The sequence below is a fragment of the Protopterus annectens genome, chromosome 3.part1 (genome assembly GCF_019279795.1).
Source record: "Protopterus annectens isolate FY-2018-M chromosome 3.part1, PAN1.0, whole genome shotgun sequence".
NCBI classification, from domain to species: domain Eukaryota; kingdom Metazoa; phylum Chordata; order Ceratodontiformes; family Protopteridae; genus Protopterus; species Protopterus annectens.
The window spans coordinates 851,230,201-851,254,831 of record NC_056732.1 but is presented as its reverse complement, the minus strand read 5'-3'; the positions used below and the strand labels follow the sequence as shown (position 1 = coordinate 851,254,831).

Below are 24,631 nucleotides of genomic sequence, written 5' to 3'. Positions count from 1 at the left end.
GTATACCCATAACTGCCTCCTTCTGCAGTTGGTACAGAGTGACAGGTATTGGTACCATATTTAAATATGCTTAAAAGTTATTTTTTATTAGTCCTGTTGCTCCTACTACTATTGGAACTATCTGGGCGTCTTTTCCTCATATTGCCCTAGTTTATGCTTGCACATCCACCTATTTTTTTACTTTTAATCTCTCAGTGCACAGCATACTATAATCACTATGTACACCTATTTCATTGATTAATGTTGCTTTTCCACTATTTTTTCTTTGACTATTATATCTATTTTTTTTGCTTCTATTTTCTTAAATCTTGGTGTTGGACGATACCACATGATTACAACTTCTTCATTTTAAGCGATTCTTTATAGTTCATGTTTCCAGTGATTCTCAGCTACCTGTATGTTGAAGTGTTTGTACAATCCCGCCAGATTGTTCTACCCTTTAGTATACAAATCCTAAGCCATGAGTATGTCATAGCCAACAGCAAAAAAAAAAAAAAAACATATATATATATATATATATATATATATATATATATAGTATACAGAGGAAAAACCTGACGAAGGAGAAGTGGGATTGTCAGAGAGATGAAGAAAGTAGACAAGAGTATAAGGAGATAAGGAGCATGGCAAAGAGAGAGGTGGCAAAGGCTAAGGATAAGGCATATGGAGATATGTATGAAAGGTTGGACACTAAAGAGGGAGAAAAGGACCTGTACCGATTGGCTAGACAGAGGGACCGAGCTGGGAAAGATGTGTAGTAAAGGATAGTGAGGGAAACGTACTCACAAGCAAGGAGAGTGTGTTGAGCAGATGGAAAGAGTACTTTCCAAGAGGGGCCGATGAATGAAGAGAATGAGAGAGAGAGAAGGTTGGATGATGTAGGGAAAGTGAATTAAGAAGTGAAACAGATTAGCAAGGAGGAAGTAAGGACAGCTATGAAGAGGATGAAGAATGGAAAGGCTGTTGGTCCAGATGACATACCAGTGGAAGCATGGAGGTGCTTAGGAGAAATGGCAGTGGAGTTTTTAACCAGATTGTTTAATGAAATCTTGGAATGTCAGAGGATGCCTGAGGAGTGGAGAAAAAGTGTTTTGGTATCTGTTTTTAAAAATAAGGGTGATGTGCAGAGCTGTAGTAACTACAGAGAGGTAAAGCTGATAAGTCACAACTTGAAGTTATGGGAAAGAGTAGTGGAAGCTAGGTTAAGAAGGGAGGTGATGATTAGTGATCAGCAGTATGGTTTCATGCTGGGAAAGAGCACTACAGATGCGATGTTTGCTCTGAGAGTGTTGATGGAGAAATATAGAGAAGGTCAGAAAGAGTTGCATTGTGTCTTTGTGGACTTGGAGAAAGCATATGATAAGATGCCTAGAGAGGAGTTGTGGTATTGTATGAGGAAGTCGGGAGTGGCAATGAAGTATGTAAGAGTGGTACAGGATATGTACGAGGGTGGTGTGACAGTGGTGAGGTCTGCAGTGGGAGTGACGGATGCGTTTAAGGTGAAGGTGGGATTACATCAAGGATCAGCTCTGTGCCCTTTCTTATTTACAGTGGTGATGGACAGGTTGACAGACGAGATCAGACAGGAGGCCCCATGGACTATGATGTTTGCAGATGACATTGTGATCTGTAGTGAGAGTAGGGAACAGGTTGAGGAGACCCTGGAGAGGTGGAGATATAGTCTAGAGTGGAGAGGAATGAAGGTCTGCAGGACTAAGACAGAATATATGTGTGTGAATAAGAGGGAGGATAGAGGAATGGTGAGGATGCAGGGAGTAGAGTTGGTGAAGGTGGATGAGTTTAAGTACTTGGGATCAACAGTTCAGAGTAATGGTGAGTGTGGAAGAGAGGTTAAGAAGAGAGTACAGGCAGGTTGGAATGGGTGGAGAAGAGTGTCAGGAGTGATTTGTGACAGACAGGTACCAGTAAGAGTGAAAGGGAAGGTCTACAAGAGGGTAGTGAGACCAGCTATGTTGTATGAGTTGGAGACGGTGGCATTGACAAAAAGGCAGGAGTCAGAGCTAGAAGTGGCAGAGTTAAAGATGTTAAGATTTATACTGGATGTGACAATTATGGACAGGATTAGGAATTAGTATATTAGAGGGTCAGCTCAGGTTGGACGGTTTGGAGACAAAGTCAGAGAGGCGAGACTGCGTTGCTTTGGACATGTGCTGAGGAGTGATGCTGGATATACTGGGAAAAGGATGCTAAGGATGAAGCTGCCAGGTAAGAGGAAAAGAGGAAGGCCTAAGATAAGGTTTATGGATGTGGTGAGAGAGGACTTGCAGGTGGTGGGTGTGACAGAGCAAGATGCAGAGGACAGGAAAAAAATGGAAACAGATGATCCGCTGTGGTGACCCCTAACTTGAACAGCTGAATGAGAAGATATATTTTTATTGGGTTTGTATATGTCAAGGAAGTGTTTGTTGGTAGTAAGAAGGTGATGATGGGGGTTATAGTAGGAGACTCGATTAGAGATGGAGGGACAGGAAGACGGGTCATTCAGGATAGCGTGTGTAATATGAAGTTGAGGAAGAAGTAGTTGTTTAGAGAATTCTGGCCATTGGAGTGTCTTAAGGGCAAGGCAGTGGTGGAAGTTATAAGGGAGATTGGAGGCAAATCTGGCTATTTTGTGGTATGTTTGCTGTAGTTGGGTGATAAGTGATGTTTAAACATTAGTAAGGATGGAGCAGCATAAAGATAGCAGGGTAGGAGGAAGGGAGGGTTTAGAGGAGGGTGTAAGAAATTTTGGTTGCGATAGAGAACACTAAGTTTCTGGTGGGTCTTTTTTATACATTGATGGATGTGAATATCGAATTTCAGTTTATCATCAATAATTACTCCAAGTAGTTTGGTATAGAGTTCAGGATTAATAATGGTGTTGTTGAGGGAGGTGATGGAGAATGAGGGTTTGAGGTGTGCAAGTGTTTTAGAGAAGAAGAGGAGTTTGTTTTTGTTTTTTGGATTTACCATTACTTGATTATCAGAGAACCAGTTTTCGACAGAGGAGAAAGTTTGTTGAGTAAGAGTTAAAAGTTCAGGGATGCTGTGGGCAGAGGTGATGAGCATGGAATCGTCAGCATATTGTAGAAGTGCAGAGAGGTTAGTAGCAGAGTAACGTTTATTGGTGAATATATTAAACAGGAGGGGGCCCAGAATAGATCCTTGTGGAATGCCAATATTTACTGGGAGGAAAGGAGAGAGAACAGTTTGCCAGCAGATAGATTGTTGCCTGCCAGAAAGGTAACTAGAGAACCAGTCGATGGAGGAGGTGGAGAGATGAAGGTCGGAAAGTTTAGTTAGATGTTTGGAGTGAGAGACAGTATCAAAGACCTTAGAAAGATCTAGAAATAGACAGGAGATGAGCAACTTACTGTCACGAGCTTCAGCTACAGTTTGGGTGAAAGACAGTAAAGCGGTAGCTGTGCTATGGTAAGTGCTAAAGCCATGTTGGGTGGGAGTAAGGCGAATGTTGTCAAGAATGTGTTTGAGTAATTGAGTATGGATGCACTTTTCCAAGATTTTGGATTGGGGGGACAGGATAACAATGGGTCTAAAGTTAGAAAGATCAGTAGAGTTTCCACCTTTATGGAGAGGGATTGTATAAAAAGATTTCCATATGTCTGGGACTTGGGCTTCAGAAATGGAACGATTGATAAGAATAGAGACAGGGTTGACAATAGAATGTGCAACAATTTTTAGAAAGTGGGAGGGTAGTTGATTGGCAGAGGAGGAGCCAGACTTAAGTTTATTTAGGAGAGATTTAATAGTGGAAATGGGAACTGGTTGGAAAGAGAAAGTACTGGGAAGAGTATTGTTATGGGGTGATGTTGGAGTTGAGTCAGAAGTGCTATTTTGTGTATGTTGTATAAGTTGATGGATTGTTTCTATTAAATAATTGTTAAGAAGGGTGGTAGTTTCAGCTGCAGTGTTGTGTGAAAGGGGTTGGGAGTAGAAGGGCTGCCGGGGTGGATCAGGTTGTTGATGATAGTCCAGAATTTCTTTGGATTTTTGTGTGGGCCCAGTTGAAAAAGACATGAGAGATGACTGAAAAATAAAAAAAATAAAAAAAGAACAGAGCAGGTTGACCTGGTTGGAAAAGGCGTGAGGGATGACTGAAAAATAAAAAAAAAAGAACACAGTGGGTTGACCCGGTTGGAAAAGGCCTGAGGGATGACTGAAAAATTAAAAAAAAAAAAACTATCAGTTGGATAGGTAAGTGGCACTTAACCCAAAAGCTAGAAAGGTCTGTTTATAGTCCAAAAGGAGTGGTGCTTTGTTAGTTATGTTTGTTTAGCAGGGCACTATAGTTTGGGAAGTGGCTGAGATTGATGAACATTACTCAATTGTTTTATTATGGGAGCACCAAAGAATTGGTTTATAAAGAGACAACTAGGGCTAGGAATATACTAGTCTATGCCTTCATCTGGTGGCCAGAGTGGGTAATTTACAACAGTGAAAAAAAAGACTGGAAGAGGAAAAAAATGGACAATGTCTGGGCAGTCCGTGTGAGTGTGCAAGCCACATAAAATCCACTATTACAGTACAAACATTTGAATAACTAGGTAGGTAGTCACCTAAAACTCTATGCAGGTGAGCGCTCTTCCCAATAAATGTAGTCTGTGGGTGTCCAAAGCAGTTTGTTCACCGTATAGGGCCCAGAAGGAGCGCAGTACAGGCTGATTAGCAGGGGCAAGAAACCAGCAGCACTACGAGAGCTAAGTGAGCTAAAACTCTACACAGGTGAGTGCTCTTCTCCATCAGTGTAGTCTAAGGGTATCCGAAGCAGTTTTTTTTGCCGTGATTCAAGAGAATTGTGCTGTTTAACCAATCTAGAGGTGCAGTTATCTTTAATGAATATTGATACACCACCTCCTTTAGTTCTCACATCTTCAATTTGTGATGTGAATGCGTGGAAGGAAATGTAACCTGGTATAGCTGGGGCACTCTTAGCAGCCTTAAACCAGGTCTTAGTGACTGCACAAATGTCAGCATCTTCCAAAGTGAAGACTGCTTCCAGTGAGTGCATTTTCCGATTTAGACTCCTAGCGTTTAGCAGCATAACCATCAGGTTGTTTTTAGATGATATTTTTACATCAGGAATTTTATTCTAGTAACATTGCCAAGAAAGGCACTATGGGGGTGGCAGGAGCCTTAGCCAATAACCAAAATCCTACAGGTCACAGATGAAGACCATCTCTGGCAAAGCATCGAGGTCTGTCAGCTATGTCATCCTAGGCTGACATATATTGGATCCCCTTTGAATGACACCAAAAACAAAGCCAATTGTTGAAGTCAATCATTTTTTTGTTTCTATTGAGGTTTCATCCTAGGTGAAGGTAAAATGCTGCTTAAGGCTAGGGACGTACCTGCCTGAGACACATAATCAGAGAGCTTAGTCATGTCTCTCTTCATATAGTCCAGTGAGGTATATCTCAAGTAATTCACACCAACATGGACTATGACGGTGTCATAACAGTGTCTGTTGTTGAGAGACTTGAGTGCGTGTGTGATGTGGCAGATCCTGGCACCTGACAGACAGCTGACTGTGACTTTTTCCTTATCCATCCTGGTGAGAGGGACATCTGTGTGTCTCATAATTGAGTCGTCTATGACTAAGATTTTGTTTTGTGCTATGCCTTAGAGGCTTGACTGGTGAGACATGGGTGTGTGATATATTATGTGTACTATGTTCTACGGAGGATATATTATGTGAATTGTGCTTGTGATTGTGTTTGGGAAGTCTCTGATGTTTAGTTAAGCTTCTGCTAAGGACCTCTGCATATGTAGGTTTATGTGTTGTTGGTTTGGTAGGTGCAGGAGGTGGGGTGTGCATGCTGACAACCTACTTAGTATCAGATGAACTGACTGGTGAGTGAGAGAGCCTGGATTCTAGGTTCTTGCTGTAGATGCATCTCTCACATAATGAATTTATGTGGACTAGAGGAAGAAGAAGTGCACATGAGGCAATTGCCTCGGGATGCCCATATCGACCAGGCTGACTGGAGAAACTGTGGGAAATTGTCCCTCCATAATGCTAGGTAAGTTGATGTTGTCAGAAAACAGAGAGAAGACAGGTTCTGTGCTAGCCACAAAGTTTGAGAAATCATTTTATGCTCAACTTTTGAGAGACTTGCTTGACTATAATCACCTGCATTAGAAGCTGAAGTTAAGTACAAATTTGCAGTTTTAAAAGTACTGTTTTTCATTTTTTCTGTACCTAATTGTGTTTCACTGAATAGTGTGTGTGCAGTGTCTCTCTCTGCTATAAGAGCGGGTGGGGGTCTTCTCACTTCTTGTTATCTGATATTTAACTGTTAGCCTAGAGGGATTCCTCTGTACTTTAAGTGCTAGCCACAAAGTTTGAGAAATCATTTTATGCTCAACTTCTGAGAGACTTGCTTGGCTATAATCACCTGCATTAGAAGCTGAAGTTAAGTACAAACTTGCAGTTTTAAAAGGACTGTTTTTCATTTTTTCTGTACCTAATTTTGTGTTTCACTGAATAGTGTGTGTGCTGTGTCTCTCTCTGCAGTTTGTTCCCATCCTCCCTCCCGGTTCTTGTTTTGGTGCTAGTGTTGGTGGCTCTGGAATTGCCCGCCCCTCCTGTAAGTCTGTATTTGACCACTTCTCCTGAGTCCATCTCATTTGCTCACTTAACCGAATACAGTGAGATCATATTCTGAGTCTAGTGTTCACTCTACTTAATACAGAGAGAAGATTTGAGAAGGCCAACCCACTTAGGTTCTTCCTTCCTCTCTCCTTGCACTTTACTAACAAAAAAAAAATATTTGCACTTTATTCATCTGCTTTTTCTGTATTTGTGTTCCCTCCTACTTAATTTTGCTTTTGCCTCTTCTTAAAAGTACTCAATTTTATTAATTCTGCTGCATTTATCACTGCTTGGTAGTAGCCTGATTACATTGTAACTGTTATTCTAAGTCTTTTGGTTTAAGCACTTGGGCTTCATACTGGTTGTTTTACATTAAGAAGGTTTGTTTTCTGCACTGTTGTGGCAGGACAGGTAGCTTACATCCTTCTAAGCTGGGAATTGCTGATTGAAGGCTCAGTGTCTTCTATTCTAAAAGTGTATTAGTTCTAGTTTAAGCACTTGGGCTTCAGGCCAGTTATTCTACATTAAGAAGGCTTGTGGTCTGCACTCTTGTGGGAGGAGAGGCTGGATTCTGCCCTTCTGAGCTAGGAATTTCTGGTTACAGGCTTATTGTGCCTGCTTCTTTGAACTGTTTATTTCTGAAATTGGTGCGCCTTGTTGCTGTAGCATAGGACCAGATTCAGGCCTGCTGAATCTAGCTTTGTTTGTATAACTTGAGCAGTGATCCAGGCCATCTTTTTTGGAGAAGGTTCCCCTGCACCCTAGTAGCGAGATTGTGCACTTAGAACTTGTCTGATTGAAGACTGCTGGAACAGGGCTCAGTTTTGAGCTTTTTTCTGGTTAATTGGGTAACTTGTTTAAACCAGTTTGTTCGTTTTCTATTGTTTATATATATATATATATATATATATATATATATATATATATATATATATGAAGTGCACTTTATTCATCTGCTTTTACTGTATTTACGTTTCTTCCTACTTTATTACTAGGGACATTGACTACAACTCTGAACTGAGATATATAACAATAAGCATCCTTTTCTGTGCATTTAAAGTGTTTTTTTTTATTGTATCTGCTTTACTTTCTGAAAAATATATATGTATATATACTTGTTTCCCACCTTTCTAAGCTAGTATAGTCCAGTTTTCAGGTTAGTGTTGAATTCAGGGCTGTGTTACAAATCTCTGTGTTTGTCTATACCTTACTTGGATAGAAGGAAGTTTGTCTCTTCACCTGTGAGAGAGGGGAGCTTTGTGCAGCCTATCTGTCCCTGAAGGAGTGGTTTCAGCCCATAAATTAGTAGTTTATTGGCCTTTTTGGGCTAATTTCTATCTCTTTCATTTTCCTGCTATAAAAACCACATTTGTCGGGTTTTGCGCACCAGGCAGCGCCGGTTAGCTAGGGTATAACTATTCCCGGCTCCACAAAGTCTCCTTTTCAATTTTTCCTTTGGAACTAGACAAACCTTCAACTTAAGCACTCAAGCCATTCATTTCTCAACCCGGCACTTGCTCAAAACTCATAGCAAGCACTTATAAACCCTAGCACTAGACCCCCCTATACTGTACAGAAGGACAAGGCTGGCTATTTGACCTTACCAGCTATTCAGTAAAACAGTTCACTGTACCTATCCAGGTATGTCCAAAGGGCAGTTTCAGGTGTACTCTCCAGTCCAACTGGTGAATCTGGGCATTTTGAGACAATGTTACAACTGCCTCATGTACACTGACAACCCCCTCCTCCTACCACCAAACACTAATACATGCGAGATGCAATTATACAGCCAAACTGGAGGCTAAGCTCTCTCAACCCAAGACTGGATCAGACAGTCAAGAGGAGAAGGTAAATACTGGCATCACACCACCAGTCTCACATAAACCCATTAAACCAGCACTGGCAAAAAACACACATAAATACATGAAAACATACTCGGTGGCTCTAAATAAAAATCTGCAAAAGCAACAGAGCCCTCCAAAGCAGACATCCTAGCAACCTCCACCCCCAACACAAACCATGAAACACATACTTCACAAAACCAGTGTGCCACACAATCACAGCCCTTAAGGCAAAATAACATACCCAACATACTAGTAATAGGTGACTCTATAGTCAGGCACACTGACGTCCCACTCACTAGGCTGAATAAGGAGAAGGTTACTGTTAGCTGCCTGTCGGGTGCCAGGATCCGCCACATAACACAATCACTCAGGTCACTCCAGAACAAGTACAAATACGACTCTGTCATTGTCCATGTTGGTGTGAATGACCTGAGCCATACCTCCCTGGACTACATGAAAAGAGACATGGAAAAGCTCTCTGATCACATAGCCCAGGCCGGTATGACCCTGACCCTGAGTAGCACCCTGCCCTCACCAAGAATGACACAACAGTATAAAGAAAAAATTATCAATTTTAACAATTGGCTAAGTTTCTTGTGTCATTCAAAGGGGATCCAGTGTCTGTCCGCCTGGGATGACATGCTCGACAAGCCACACTGCTTCGCTAGAGACGGCTTGCACCTGTCACCTTCAGGCTTTCGAATACTGGCCAAGGCTCTTGCCACCCCCATAGTGCGTTTTTTAGGCAAGGCTCAAAAGACAAACCCACCGCCGTAAATAGCACAAGTAACAAAAATCTGAGGGTAATGCTACTCAATGCCAGAAGTCTAAACCTCAAAATGCATGCACTTGAGGCACTCCTCAGTATGGAGAAAATCAATATATGTGCAGTAACAGAAACCTGGTTTAAGGCACCAAGGATCACCCCAGCACTATCAGGCTACAACTCATACCATACATTTTGGCCACAGATTCCGGACCGAAATACAAAAGGTGGGGGAGTATCCATATTCATCAAGGATACCCACACCTCCAGGTTAGTGGCACAGCACGATGCTTCAGAGATCATCCACGTGCAACTAACAATGAGCAAAACCGCAATTCAAATTGTAGCTTGCTACAGATCACCCACCGTGTCCCAGGACCCCCATTCCACATTTCTGGAAACACTAGAAAAAATAAAGGTCCTACCAAACATCCTAATATTGGGTGATTTCAACTACCCAAATATTAACTGGGAGAACTGCTCAAGTACTAACTCCCTTGCCCAACATTTCCTAAAATTTATAAACTCAAATGCCCTGGATCTACTGGTCAACACTTCCACCAGAGGTGACAACATATTGGACCTGGTCATCACCAACATGGGTGACTGGTGTTCCACACTGGAGGTCAACCCCTCACTGGTTAGATCTGACCATAAACAAATCACTTTGGATATCCACATTCTGCCCCCACCCCCGGACAATGAAACCACCATGAAAAACTTTTCAAAATCAAACTTCATGTTACTGAAGACCGAGGTGGAAAGTTTCAAAGCCCCCATGCTAAAGGATAATGCTGTCCAAGCTGCAAAATCATTTACTAATGCATTCTACAGGCACCTACAAGAATGCATGGATTGTTCTATCCCAAGCAAAACCAAGACTCACTCCTCCAAGAAAAGGAAACCAGTCTGGTGGACCCCTGCCATAAACAAGCTATACAACAGAAGGAGGAAACTAGTACAGAAAAAAGTAAAATCCCAAGAAGGGAAGACATCCCTGATCAGTATCAGCATGAAACTACAATCCCTCATAAAATTGTCCAAGGCGAGCTTCAAAAGAAAAATTGCCAAGGACTCCAAAGATAACCACAAGGCATTCTTTAGCTATGTCAAGAATCTTAGTGGCAATGCTCAGATCTGCTCAGAGTTAATGCAGAATGGCACAAAATACACTGAACCAACCGATATTGCCAACATCCTGGCAGACAGGTTCAGTGCAAACTTCACCCCACTCTCACCCCCAAAAGGGTCCATAACCATACCAGAAGAATGTAGAGCCCCTGAAATCACAGACACTCAGGTTAAAACAGCCCTCTCCAAGTCCAAAAACACAGCATCAATGGGACCGGACAGTGTCCCAGGTTGCGTTCTACATGAGCTCAAAGACAAACTAACCCCTCACCTAAACACACTGTTCAAACTCAGCCTCTCCACAGGCTATGTACCCATAGAGTGGTGCACAGCAATGGTTATTCCACTCCACAAAGGTGGAGCCACAACAGACCACAGGAACTATCGCCCTATAAGCCTGACTAGCTTGGTCTGCAAGGCTATGGAGCGCATCATCATGGAAATCATTAAGAGAGACATTGGGAACCTCCAAACACTGGACCGTACCCAGTTTGGCTTTGTTAAGGGCAGATCATGCCCCCTAAGCCTGGTGGACTTCTTTAAGACAGTTACCAAGGCTATAGATGAGGGAAAGGTGGTACACACAGCATACCTAGACCTCGCAAAGGCCTTCAACACCATTCCCTATTCTGGTATTATAGACAAGCTCACCAGCCTGAACATAAACCCATATGTCACAAGATGGATTGCCAGTTCCCACATGGTGAGAGTTGCGGGAGCTAGGTCTGACTCTAAACCGGTTACAAGTGGGATTCCCCAGGGCTCAGTCCTACGACCCCTCCTGTTTGGCATATACTTCTCAGAGGTACAGGCAAGCACAGGAGGACTATGACTGACCAAGTTCATAGATGACTGCAAACTAGGGGCTATAATTGACGCTCCGGCTGACACAGACATCCTCCAAAAGGGTCTCACTGAGATGGATACCTGGTGTCAAAATCATGGCCTCAAGCTAAATGCCAAAAAGTGCATAATCATCCCCTTTGGAAAAACAAAGTACACACAAACTACCACATAGGTGGTAGCCCCCTAAATATGGAGAACATAATAAGGGATCTGGGGACCCAAGTAGATAGTAATCTCTCCTGTGATAATCACATTGCCAAAGTGGTTAGAAAATCTTTATATGTGGCCCACCTAATCACAAAAATGTTTGCATCCAGATCAAAAGAGGTCATTGTGCCCCTCTACTCATCACTCATCAGACCCATCATAGAGTACAACGCCCCATTTGGAATGTACCTTACAAGACACCTGCAACAGCTGGAAAGACCACAGAAGTACCTCACCAAGAGGATCACTGGCCTCAAACAGATGCCCTATGCAGCTCGACTGAAGAAACTCCAGCTGTACTCAGTTGCATACCACCTACTCAGAGGTGATCTCTGCCTGACATACAAGGCCACGTCCAACCCACAATTGATGGACATGCTCCACCTAAAGAAAACCTTATCCCCTCGAGCCACACGCTCTAGAGATCTAAACCTCACCACAACAATAAGTAGGACATGCTGGAGGGATAGATTCCTTTCCCAGAGACTTCCCATGCTTTGGAACAAGATTCCAATCTACATTAGGCAGTGCTCCTCGCTAACACTCTTCAAAAGAAACCTTGATAAGTGGATGGGAAACAGAAAGTTTACTCCAGGGATCACTTCAGTGGCTCTGCTGGACAGAGGCACAGGGAACTAATCTAAGGGAGAGGCGAAAGCCAACACATTCTGGCTAGGCTTATAAATGCCTTCAGGCAGATAGCCTAATACCTACCTATGAACCTATGAACCTATAAGGACCAAGTAAAGTAGAGGACAGGAGAAGTGGACAAAAAATATGTAGGGCTAGTGGGTAGGATCTGTGTTTGTACCTCAGGTACCTGTCAGTGAGGGACAGTCGCAAGAACTCATCGATGGAGCACCAGCAGAGCACTAAGGGAAAATTTGCCAGCAGAAATGTTTGTGTCTATAACCACCAACGGTGTCCACCGCTGTTCAGCAGTGCGCAATGTACAAACAAGCACAAACCTGCACAAACGTAGTGCTGTAGCAAATGAGAGCAAATTGATTTAAACAAATTAATCAATAAAAAAGCTAGAAATTGAGCCCTGTTCCAGCAACATTCAAGCAAATGAGTTCTAACTACACATTCCTGCCACTAGGGTGCAGAGGAACCTCTCCAACAAAAGATGGCCTGATTTAGTGCTCAAGTTACACAAACAGAGCTAGATTCAGCAGGTCTGAATCTTGTCTATGCTACAGCAAACAAAGAGCAACAATTTTAGAAAATAAACAGTTCAAATATGCAGTGATATGGTAAAAATGCATTTCATAAGTGCAATATAAAGTGAAAAATTCTACAGCCGATCAGATAAATACAGCAGAACAGTGGCTGGTTGCCAAACTCTGTGGAGCTTTGCCAAAATATGCGCAAACCAACACAAATGCGGTGCTTATGTAGCAAATGAGATCAAACTGATTTAAACAATTTAACCAATAAAAAACTCAAAACTGAGCCCTGTTTCACCAACCTTCAATCAGATGAGTTCTAACTGAACACTCCTGCCACTTGGGTGCAGAGGAACCCTCTCCAACAAAAGATGGCATGGTTTAGAGCTCAAGTTATACAGACAGAACTAGATTCAGCAGGTCTGAATCTAGTCTATGCTACAGCAAACAAAGTGCAACAATTTCAGAAAGAAAAAATAGTTCAAATAAGCAGTGATATGGTAAAAATGCAGTTCAAAAGTGCAATATACATATTCCATACACGATGACTGTATTCCAGATAAAGGTAAGCTCATCTGCAATATTCTAAATGCAGTAACTTCAGAATCAGTAAGCCACAACAGATTTCATACAAATATATGCACAAATGCCAGTGTGTGCCCGTGTGTGTGTGTGTGTGTGTGTGTGTGTGTGTGTGTGTGTGTGTGTGTGTGTGTGTGTGTGTGTGTGTGATATATTGAAAATTTGAAGCAGCCAGTCAACCAGAATGTTTTTTTTTTTTTAAGGAGGGAGGAAACCCAGTCAAACACAGGAAGAACATGGCAAAACTCCATATAGATAGTGCCTAGAGGACAGGACTGAATCCTGGGCTGTGGTTCTGAGAAACTAACCACTAACCAACTAACAACTAACCACTAACCACTATGCCATCATGCTGCAGCATTTAAGCAGATTTATTCATGTTTCAGGCATACCCTTCAACCTTGAGTAGACATATTCCACAAACTGAGAACCACAACCAAAAAGTGAGTGGACCCGGACCACAGAAGTCAACCAAATGAGTTTAATGCCAAAAAAATTCCAACAAAGTTTAAGCGCTTCCATCAGAGTGTATCATAGACTTCTTCAGAAACATTTAAATTCAACCAAATATAGCATTTAAATACCCCACCTGCAAGGTCACATGATACCCCTAATTATTCATTTAATACAACAAACAATCCTTAAAGGGATATGTATATAAATACAACACATAGAAGCAAAATGTAATATACTAAAATTATTCATCAAATGAACAAATATTCATTGAATAAATAATGTTCTTTAAATAAAAAAAACTCTTCTAAAACCCCCTGTGTATACAAAAACCTGTTGGTAAAAATGTATAAAAATATGTGAAGATCATAATACATAAGAACGCAGCCTAAGCACACTAATAATTGAGACACAATCATTTAACCCAGGATATACACAAGAATTAAGCTTGATTCACCATCTAAGTTCCACGGACCTCCCCTAATATTTTGATGGACTATGTCAATACCCACAAATTTAAAAAAGTGGTCAGGATTACCAGAAACATGCTTAGCCAAAGCATTGTTGAGGTTAACCTTCCTAATATCCAAAATATGTTCATATATCCACTCTCTGAACTTTCTTCTGGTTTTTCCTACATAAAAACAATTACATTGTTGGCAGAGAGCTAAATAAACCAAACCCTTGGTATTACAGTTGCAGTGAAAAGGTGTCCTAATCCAGACACCATTCACATATACCTTGTCCAATTCAATGAGATGCTTACAATAAGAACAGAATCCACATTTATGGGTACCTTTCCTTCTAGAGGAGACCAATTGTTCATTATACATGGGGGATTCCAAAATTTCTTTAAAATTCCTGTCTTTTCTATAAACCATTTTTATACCACTAAGGTATATCTCTTTAAATTTAGTAAAACACGATAAAATTTGCCAATGTTTATTTAGAATCTGTTGAATAGACACACATTCTGGATTATATTTAGTAATAAACGACAAAGAATAATCAAGTTCACCCCCACTACTATTTCCTTCATTTATGGTCCTTGTGCAAAATTCATCTCTAACCCCACAAAGCAAAGGTTTATAAAAGCCAGCAGCCCTTTTCTGCTCAACCTCAGAAAATACACCCTTCACCAATTATTTGGGGTAACCCCTACTATAAAACATATCAGATAAAGTCCTAGCTTCCAATAAAAATGACTCATCTTCAGCGGTCATCCTTGTAACCCGAACAAATTGGGCCTTCCCAATACCCCTTTTCTGGTGTGGGATTGACAGCTGTCAAAATGTAGAAAGCTGTTAGAATGCGTAGGCTTTCTATATTATATTACTAACAAATCTTTTATTAGCAACATCCTTAGAAATCTTCACAAGTGAATAAGAAATACTCATTTTATTGTAGACATGTGTAAATCTGAGGAAACTGGTGGTTTGGTTCAAATAATTAACAAATGATTGTAACGCTATCTCAGTGCACCTCCAAAAAATAATAATATCATCCAAAAAACACATATACAATGTCCAGGGGAGGCTGACACCAAACTGCTGTGACACATATTTCCTTTCCCATTGGAGCATAATTATATTGGCGAATATGGGGCACAAGCTGCCCCCATAGCTACACCCTTCCTTTGTAGGAAATAGTGCCCATCAATAAAAACAAAATTATTCTTCAAAACCAGTTCCGTAAACACAGTTAAAAAACATTGATGTCATTGTTGGAAAATACTCCCAATAATGTTAAAAAAATCATGGAACCATTCAAGTCCTGTGTCATGAGGTATTACATTGAATAAATTAACAACATCAACAGTGCAAAAAATATATTCATAATCATATTCTACTTGTGACACTTTACTTAAAAAGTCCCATGAGTCTTTACAAATGTGTGAAAGCCTGTTCAATTTAAGTTTTAAATCAATGTACTTAGCCAAAGAGTGGGTTTTGGATCTAGAAGCATTAACTATTGGCCTCAATGGCGGATTAGTCAGGTCTTTATGAATCTTTGGTAAACCAAATATAGAGGGAATAACAGGAAATTTCATCTCCAAGAATGACCAAGTACCCAAATCAAGCTCACCTTGGTCTAACATATCCTGTAATATCCAATCAATTCTAGTATAAGCTATGCTAACTCTGTTTAATGAAGTCTCCTCATAAAAATCCTCATCACACAAAAAAGAGAACATCCTAGTCAAATAATCATCCATACTCATAATAACAACACCCCTTCTCTTGTTGGGTTTCATAACCTGCAAAGTTTTGTTTGCACACATTTGCCTCAATAGATTAACTTCACATTTAGAAAGATTTCCACCCAAGAAAGACCTATTCCTATACAGCAAAGACCTAAAATCGAAGTCACATAACTATTTAAATAAAAATAAAGGAAGGGGAAGTGGTGGGTTAAAAATACTACTTCTTTTAAATCCTTCAATAGTTGCAGCTGCAGCTTTGTCCTGAAATAGTACTTTAAGATTTATTTTCCGCAAAAATAATTTCAAATCAATAATTAATTTGTCAATTTTACAATGATTTGTGGGGATAAAATTAAACCATTTGCACAATAGGTCAGCCATTCCCATACCAAACTCATGTTCAGTATAATTAAAAATAAAAAGTCACCTTTCATGTTTTCCACAATGTTTACCACATCAATGTCCTCATTAACATGGCCGTTGAACTCGTTGTTGTCCAAAACTGGCAAAAGACACCCAGCAGAGTTCAATGTAGTGTTCAACGAGTAAACCATCGGTCCATTCTCCTTCAGTTCTGGCATTTCCATCCCCCATATTTGTTCCCATCTCCTCTCATGGCATTCTGCTGATTGTGTTGATTCCTGATCCTCTCCAAATGCCTCGGGGTGTTTGGGCCCAAAGGGACTGAGCCAGCAACGTCGTCATCATCGTCATCATGGTTCGGGCTATCCACCCTTTCATTGGCTGATACCATGGTAACCAAGGGCTTAGGATATGCTATACCTTACAGATAATCACAACGGTCCCGTTCAAACTTCCGTTCCTTCCTTAACTTGATGTTAGCAATTATATCATCCACAGCAGAAAAAAATGTTAAAAAAAGAACCCTTTCTGCTGCTCAAAAAGATGGTTAGCCTGAATATGCTTTTCCAGGTCAACGGCCTCTTGAGTCAAGGAATCAATACTTTTTTGATTATATTTCATCAAAATCTCAAGTAACTCGCAGCCTTCATGATAAAAAAGTTCCATTAATTCTGTGTGTAAGGGGGAATTCATCACTGAGCCATAAGGGTATTTGCAATACCACAAACCCTTGGGAATTCTCTTCACCTTAATACTTTCCAGAAAATACACATTTTCAACCTGCAACTTCTTTATTTTTAATAATTTATCCTGTAGTGTGTTAATCATTTCTCGAACAGTCAGGTCACCCCCAGAAACTTCATGGTTGAAACAAATGTTCTGCTGCACCCATTCTGAAATTTTACCTGGAACCACACGAGGAACACTGTCTCAACACCTCGGGGGTAGAGGTGAAATCAGTGACAGATACATTAGGAGTTGCCACATTTTTAGAACCTTGTCCTAAGTAAGCCTAGCCAACAAGGTTCCCTGGCTTACGCCACCCAAGAAAGTTATTTTCCTGTGCCACTGTCGAGCAGAGCCACAGAAGTGATCCCTGGGGTGTATTTCCTATTTCCCATCCACTCATCAAGATTTTTCTTGAAGAGTGTTAATGAGGAACTTTGCTTGACATAGATGGGTAGCTTGTGCCAGAGTATGGGAAGTCTCTGAGACAGGAATCTATCCCTCCAGCATGTCCTGTTTATTATGGTGACAAGGTTTAGGTCCCTAGAGCGTGTAGCTCGAAGTGATTGGGATTTCATTAGGTGTAGCATGTCCAACAGCTCTGGGTTTGACATAGAATTATATGTTAGACAGAGATCACCTCGGAGTAGGCAATATACTACGGAGTAAAGCTGGAGTTTTTTGAGACGGTCAGTGTAGGGCATCTGTTTGAGGCCAGTAATTATCTTTGTGAGGTACTTCTGTGGCCTTTCCTGCCACTGCAGTTGTCTTGTGAGGTACATTCCGAAAAGGGTGTTGTACTCTATAATGGGTCTGATGAGTGTTGAGTAGAGGGGAACACTGACCTCTTTTTTCCTGGATGAGAATCCTTTTGTGATGAGTTGTGCCATGTAGAAGGACTTCCTGACTACTGTGGCGATGTGATTATCAAAGGAGAGACTACTGTCCACGTGGGTCCCAAGGTCTCTTATCACACATTCAGTGTTATTTAGACTGCTGCCTATGTGGTAGTTCATGGGTACAGAGTTATTACCAAAGGGGATAACAATGCACTTTTTGGCATTGAGCTTGAGGCCATGGCTCTGACACCAGGCATCTGTCTCAGTGAGGCCGTTCTGTTGGATGTCCACATCATTTGAGGACTCAGCTATGGCTCCTAGTTTGCAGTCATTTGCAAACTTCATTAGCCAGAGGCCTTCTGTGTTAGCTTGTACTTCAGAGAAGTAGATACCAAACAGGAGAGGTTCCAGGACTGAACTCTGTGGTACTCCACTTGTCACTGGTTTGAAGTCAGATTTGCAGTCTGCAACTTTTACAGTGTGGGTTCTGTCAGTGAGCCAGTTGGCAACCCATCTTGTGATGTAGGGATTTATACCTAGTTTAGTGAGTTTAGCTATAATTCCAGAATGGGGGATGGTGTTGAAAGCCTTGGCAAAGTCAAGATCGGTTGTGTGAACCACCTTACCCTCGTTTACGGCTTTGGCGACTGCCTCAAAGAAGTTGAATAGGTTCAGGAGGCATGATCTGCCTTTCACAAACCCAAACTGGGTGGGGTCCAGAGTTTGGAGGTTACCAATGTCTTTGTTTATGAGTTCCATGATGATACGTTCCATGGCCTTGCAGACCAGGCTCGTCAGGCTAATAGGGCAATAGTCCCAGGGATCAGTGGTGGCTCCCCTTTTGTGGAGTGGGATAAATGTTGCTGTGCGCCATTTAGTGGGCACAAAGCCTGATGTGAGGCTATGATTGAACATGGTGCTTAGGTGGGAAGCCAGTTTGTTCTGAAGTTCATCTAAAACACAGCCTGGGATGTCCGATCCCATAGATGCTGTGTTTTTGGCTTTAGAGAGTGCACCTTTTACCTGCGTAGTTGTAATTACAGGGACTCTGCATTCTTTCTTTATAGATATGGGCCCTTTAGGGGGTGAGGGGGGGGTTAAGTTAGCACTGAACCTATCTGCCAGGATATTGGCAATATCAGTTGGTTCTGTAATTTTTGTGCCATTGTGCTGTAACTCAGAGCAGATCTGGGTGTTGCCATTGACATTCTTGACATAGCTATAGAATGCTTTGTGGGTGTCCTTAGAATCAGTGGCAATTTTGTTTTCATAGCTAGCTTTGGAGGATCTTATAAGGGATCTCAGCTTCTTACTGAGGCTGACCAGGGAGCTCATCCACTCATGGGATTTTACTCTTTTGCAACAGTTTCTTCCTTCTGTTGTACAGTTTGTTTATGGCAGGGGACCAGCAGATTGGCTTCCTTTTTTTTTGGAGGATAGCATCTTGGTTCTGTTTGGGATAGCATGAACAATGCACTCGTGTAAGTGCTTATAGAGTGCATTTGTGTAGGATTCAGCAGTCGTAACTGTATTGTCCATCTGCATGAGTGTCATGAAGTTCGCCATGTCTGGCTTAAGAAGCATGAAGTTGGCTTTGGAGAATTTCTTACTGTGGTTTCCTTAATGGGGGGTGGGGTGGGATGTGGATATTTAGGGTGATTAGCTTATGGTCGGATCAGACCAATGAGGAGTTGACGTCAGGTGTGAAACACCGGTCACTCATGTTGGTAATGACTAGATATAGGATATTGTTGCCCCCGGTGGGGGTGTGGATAAGTTGATCCAGGGCATTGGAATTTATGAATTCCAGAAAGCGTTGAATGAAGGAGTTGGTACATGAGTAGTTTTCCCAGTTGATGGTGGGGTAGTTGTATCGCCCATTATTAGGGTGTTTGATTGAACCCTAATATTTTCCAGTGTATCAAGAAAAGAGGAGTGGGAATCCTGGGGCATGGTGGGGATCTGTAGCAAGCTACAATTTGGATTGCAGTTTTGCCCAGAGTTGATTGCACTTGGATAACCTCAGATGCATTATGCTAAGAACTAGCCTGGAGGTGTGGATATCCTTAATGAATATGGACACACTTCCACCTTTGGTGTTCCGGTCCAGGTTACATGGCTGAAAAGTGTGGTATGAGTTATAGCCTGGTAGTGCAGGGGTGCTGTCTGGAGCCTTGAACCAGGTCTCAGTCACAACACAGATATTGATCTTCTCCATTTTAAGGAGTGCCTTGAGTGAGTGCATTTTGAAATTTAGACTTCTAGCATTGAGTGGCATTACCCTCAGTTTTTGTTTGTCTGTTCCTGTTATGGTGGTGAATTTGTCATTTGAACCTTGCCTAAAAAAGACACGATAGAGGCGGCAAGAGCCTTAGCCAGTATCCAGAATCCCAGGGGCAACAGGTGCAGGCCATCTCTGGCAAAGCATCGTGGTCTGTCGACCATGTTGTCCCATGCAGACAGATACTGGATCCCCTTAGAATGCCTCCAGAATCTTAGCCAATTGTTGAAGTCAATCATTTTGTCCTTGGTATGCGGTATCATTTTGGGCAATGGCAGAATGCTACTCAGGGCTAGGGTCATACCTGCCTGGGCTACAAGACCGGAGAGCTCTTCCATGTCTCTTTTCATGTAGTCCAGGGAGGTACATCTCAGGCTGTTCACACCAACATGGACAATGACAGAGTTATATTTGTACTTGTTGTGGAGTGACCTGAGTGCGGGGGTTATGTGGTGGATCCTGACATCCGACAGGCAGCTGACAGTAACCTTCTCCTTGTTTAGCCTGGTGAGTGGGACATCAGTGTGCCTGACTATAGAGTCACCTATGACTAGTGTGTTGGGTACGTTGTTTTGCCTTATGGGCTGTGGTTGAGTGGAACACTGAGTCTGTGGGCTGTGAGTCATTTGGGTTGTGTTGGGGGGGTGAAGGTTGCTTGCATTTCTGTTTTGGAGGTCTCTGTTGCTTGAGCAGATTATTATTGAGAGCCTCTGTGAATGTTTTTGTGTTTCTATGTGTGGATTTTGGTGGTGTAGATTTAGTGGGACTATGTGATGAGTGTGGTGCGGTACAAGTGTTTACCTTCTCCTCTTGACTGTCAAGTTCATTCTTAGTTGGAGAGAGCTTTACCTCCAGTTTGGCTAGATAAGTGCATCTCTTGCAGGTTGTAGTGTTGGGTGGTAGGAGGAGAGGGTTGTCTGTGTACATGTGGCAATTGCTGCATTGCCCCAAGATGCCCAGATTCATCAGATAGGCAGGAGAGAACACTGGGAGCTGACCCTTGGACATGCCTGAATAAAAAACTATTTTCCTCTAGATAAGTGAGGAAAGTGAGTACAAGAGCTGTTTTTCTCTATGTAATGAGGAAGGTTGAGTGCTGTAGTAATTTGTAGCTTATTTAGTGCTAACAACAAGTTCTAAACAAGTGCTGAGCACAAATAAGCAAATTCAAGTGCTAAAACTAAGAATCTGCATCTGGACTAGACTAGTTACAGGAAATAAACAAGTGCAAATGCATGCTTTTAAATCAGAAAGTTGAGAGAGATGGAAAAATTGCCCAACCAGCCAATTACTACAATTTCTGGGCCAGAAACCACTCCTTATGTGGTAGATAGGTTATCTAGTGCTTACCACTCCCATTGATAAGCTATCAGGCTTCCCTCCAACACAGAAAGGCTTGGGGGCTCAGAGGCTTACAAACAGTCCTGGATGCAGCAAATCTGTATCTGGACTAGACTGGTTACAGGAAAGGTGGAAAACAAGTGCAAACGCGGGCTTTTAAACCAGAAGTTGAAAGAGATAGAAAAACTGCCCAAACGGCCAATAAACTACAGTTTCTGGGCCAGAAACTACTCCTCTTGTGGTTGCTAGGCTACCTAGTGCTTACCACTCCCACTGATAAGCTAGCAGGCTTCCCTCCAACACAGAAAGGCTTGGGGGGGCTCAGAAGCTTACATACAGTCCTGGGTACAGCAAATCTGTATCTGGACTACATTAGTTACAGGAAAGGTAGGAAACAGGCTGAGTTTGTTTTTTGCTTTTTTACAGAAAAGTAGCACTAAAAACAATTCAAGTGCAGTGTAAGCTAGCACACTTCAGTTTGTAGCAGTATTAAAGCAAATACAGTTTAAATAAATGCAATTTATTCAAAATGTATTCTGAACTGAATTCAATTATTGTTTTATTCAACTCTGAACAGTAAAAAAGTGCCAAAAATATACTTATCAGCTGGGAAGCACACTCAGTAGGAACACAGGGAGATTCTAGCAAAGACTTTTTTTTTTTTGTTAGTAAAGTGGAAAGGGAGAAAAAAGGAGCAGAAGATCTTTTTATGTATATCCATTTCATGAGAGCAACCAGCACAATCTGAGTCAAGTCGTGCTGAAAGTCCAACAACTTGGTAGGTAAGCTGCTGCACCAACTTTGTTAATAGTCCAGTCTGGCTGGTGAGGGCTTCCAATCAGTCAGGACTCTATAATACAGCCCCAGCTCCAGAACCACAAACTTGAGTAGACATATTCCACAAACTGAGAACCACAACCAAAAAGTGAGTGGACCCTGACCACAGAAATCAACCAAACAAGTTTAATGCCAAAAAAATTCCAACAAATACCCCTCAATCTCTGGACAATGCCTAAAATAATAGGGGTTCAAAGGCCCAAAAATGGGGACATATTTTTAATATTACTCTTATAAACTTAATAAGTTGCTAAAATTGCACAATTTGTGTTAACGTGTTTTCTGAAAGGTATGAGGTTTGAAATTCAAATGTATTCCATTATTTAATGGCTTTAATCATCAGTAATTTGCCAGCAAAGCACAAGTTTTATGAGGAACAGACCAAAATATGAGGCTAAAATCTGGATATTCTACATAAATTTAGACATTTGAGAGGTATGGTTCCAGGAATCACTTAATGGATCTTTCACAGAAAACTAAATAAAGAAATTAAAATCCTCAACTTATTTTTTCAATCTTAAGTACGCTTAGTTCTTATTTTGGCAGGGGGCCTAATCATTTAATGAACCACAGATACTTTCAAAGTTCCGCAATTGATCAACAAGAGACATGGTTTCTGATATCCTTCTGACTTGTCTAATCAGATTTTACTGCTGTCAATTCTAAGTTCTTTAGTCAGGCTAAAACGCTGATATCAGGGGATGTAAACCTTGATCCAGATAATTCACCATTACAACCCTTGACTCTTCTCATGATCCTTGTGGATTCATGCTGTCTGGTCTCTGCCTTCTATAGCTCAGTAAAAAACACACAAGTATTAAGTGCTTTCATCCCCACAAAAGCGAGACTTCATCAGAATACATAGTTACACTCAATGACCTTGTTTAAATATCTTGCCAAACAATACAAATCAAGTTGGAAAAATGCTTTGATGAAGAGATGCAGTGGCAATTGAGACTAGCTGCTAACGTTTCCCCAAGTCTGAAAGAAGTTATTTCTATATCTCCTGTATTGCAGGAGAAAGCTGAGAAATGTTAGAGACAAAATTTTGTTGAAAAAAAGTTTTGCAAGCATATTCCATATATATAGTTTATTTTGTGAATTTTAATGTGTCTATGACATATATTTTTTATTTCATGTTTATTCTCTTTAAGGAATTGTTTTATGTCATTAATAGTAAGTGAAAAGTGAGCAGGTGATTTGTATTGTTAACCAGTTGCATTGTTTGGCAAGATATTTAAACAAGGTCATTGAGTGTAACTATGTATTCTGATGAAGTCTCACTTTTGTGGAGACGAAAGCGCTTAATGCTTGTGTGTTTTTTATTAAAATTATTTCCATCCAGTACGTTTTATTGGATTGGCTTTGTTTCGTGCTGGGGCTGATTTTTTGTGGTTTATATATCTCAGTACCCAAAACATTTCTTAAAAGTCTGTCAGTTTGGTCCAGAGGTTTAAGACTATGTTCTGCTAGATCTAAATACTGCAGCAGTCCTAGGTTTGATTTGTGCAATCTCCGTGTGCTTGCTGTGGAACTCTGAGCAAGTCACTCAACCAGAGATTGCTTCCAGGTTCCCCAGAGAAGGGACTATGTGTTCAGTGGGTTTACCCAGTTAACAGTTTTTTTTTTAAACTAACACTACTTCATATCTTTCTGGACCGCTTTGATAATGGTGTTCTAGCCAGTACTGGGACATGGCTTAAGCCATACATTCGAAACTCTGAAGTCATGTCCTCTGGCTTCTCCATTTTCAGACATGCCTGCATTCACAAAGGTGCACATGGAGTTATTAACATAGTTAGAAAAAAAAGCATGCCTGTAGTGCTAATCAGTCTCAGGTCCTGACAGACCATGAGCGCATGTCTGCCATAGTCAGCATCCCTCCTGATGGTTCAACTATGGTGCTGTAGCTGTCTACATTCCCCTTGATTATACAAAACCCCCACTGCAGATTCCCTGACTAGCTTTCATCAAATCTCTGTTCTGAATTGTTTTTCTTGGTGATGTAAATGTTAACTGGGATCCATCCAGTGACCCCTTTCTCCAGTAGCATTATTACCCAACATGGTAAAGGGCAGGTTATTAATCTCCAAACCAGGGCTGACAAACCTTCTGGAACATTATTACATTTCACTGTGTTCTTTTCGCCCATCGATTGAATCTGAAATTTTATCTGTATTTTCAGGGATCACAAATCCACTTTTGCTGTATGAAAATCATTTTAATACTACTATTACTACATAATGTAACTATGTGTTGGTGAGTAGCTGCCAATGTCTTGACTTTGATAGAGTCAGCACACATAGAAGTGGAAATAGTGTTTGTATATTAAACAGCTAAAAGACAGTGAAATCTGTGATCTGGTATCCCAAACTGCAGCCTCAACAGTCTGTAGGACAAAGTAAAAGATTAAGAATAAGGATTAACTGT

The 24,631-nt window shown here is 41.2% G+C and overlaps 1 protein-coding gene across 1 annotated transcript in view; it reads left to right on the top strand.

Moving 5' to 3' along the window:
* LOC122798300 overlaps positions 1-24,631 on the top strand; it is an 855,395-nt gene that overhangs the window by 640,657 nt on the left and 190,107 nt on the right. The window lies entirely within an intron of this gene.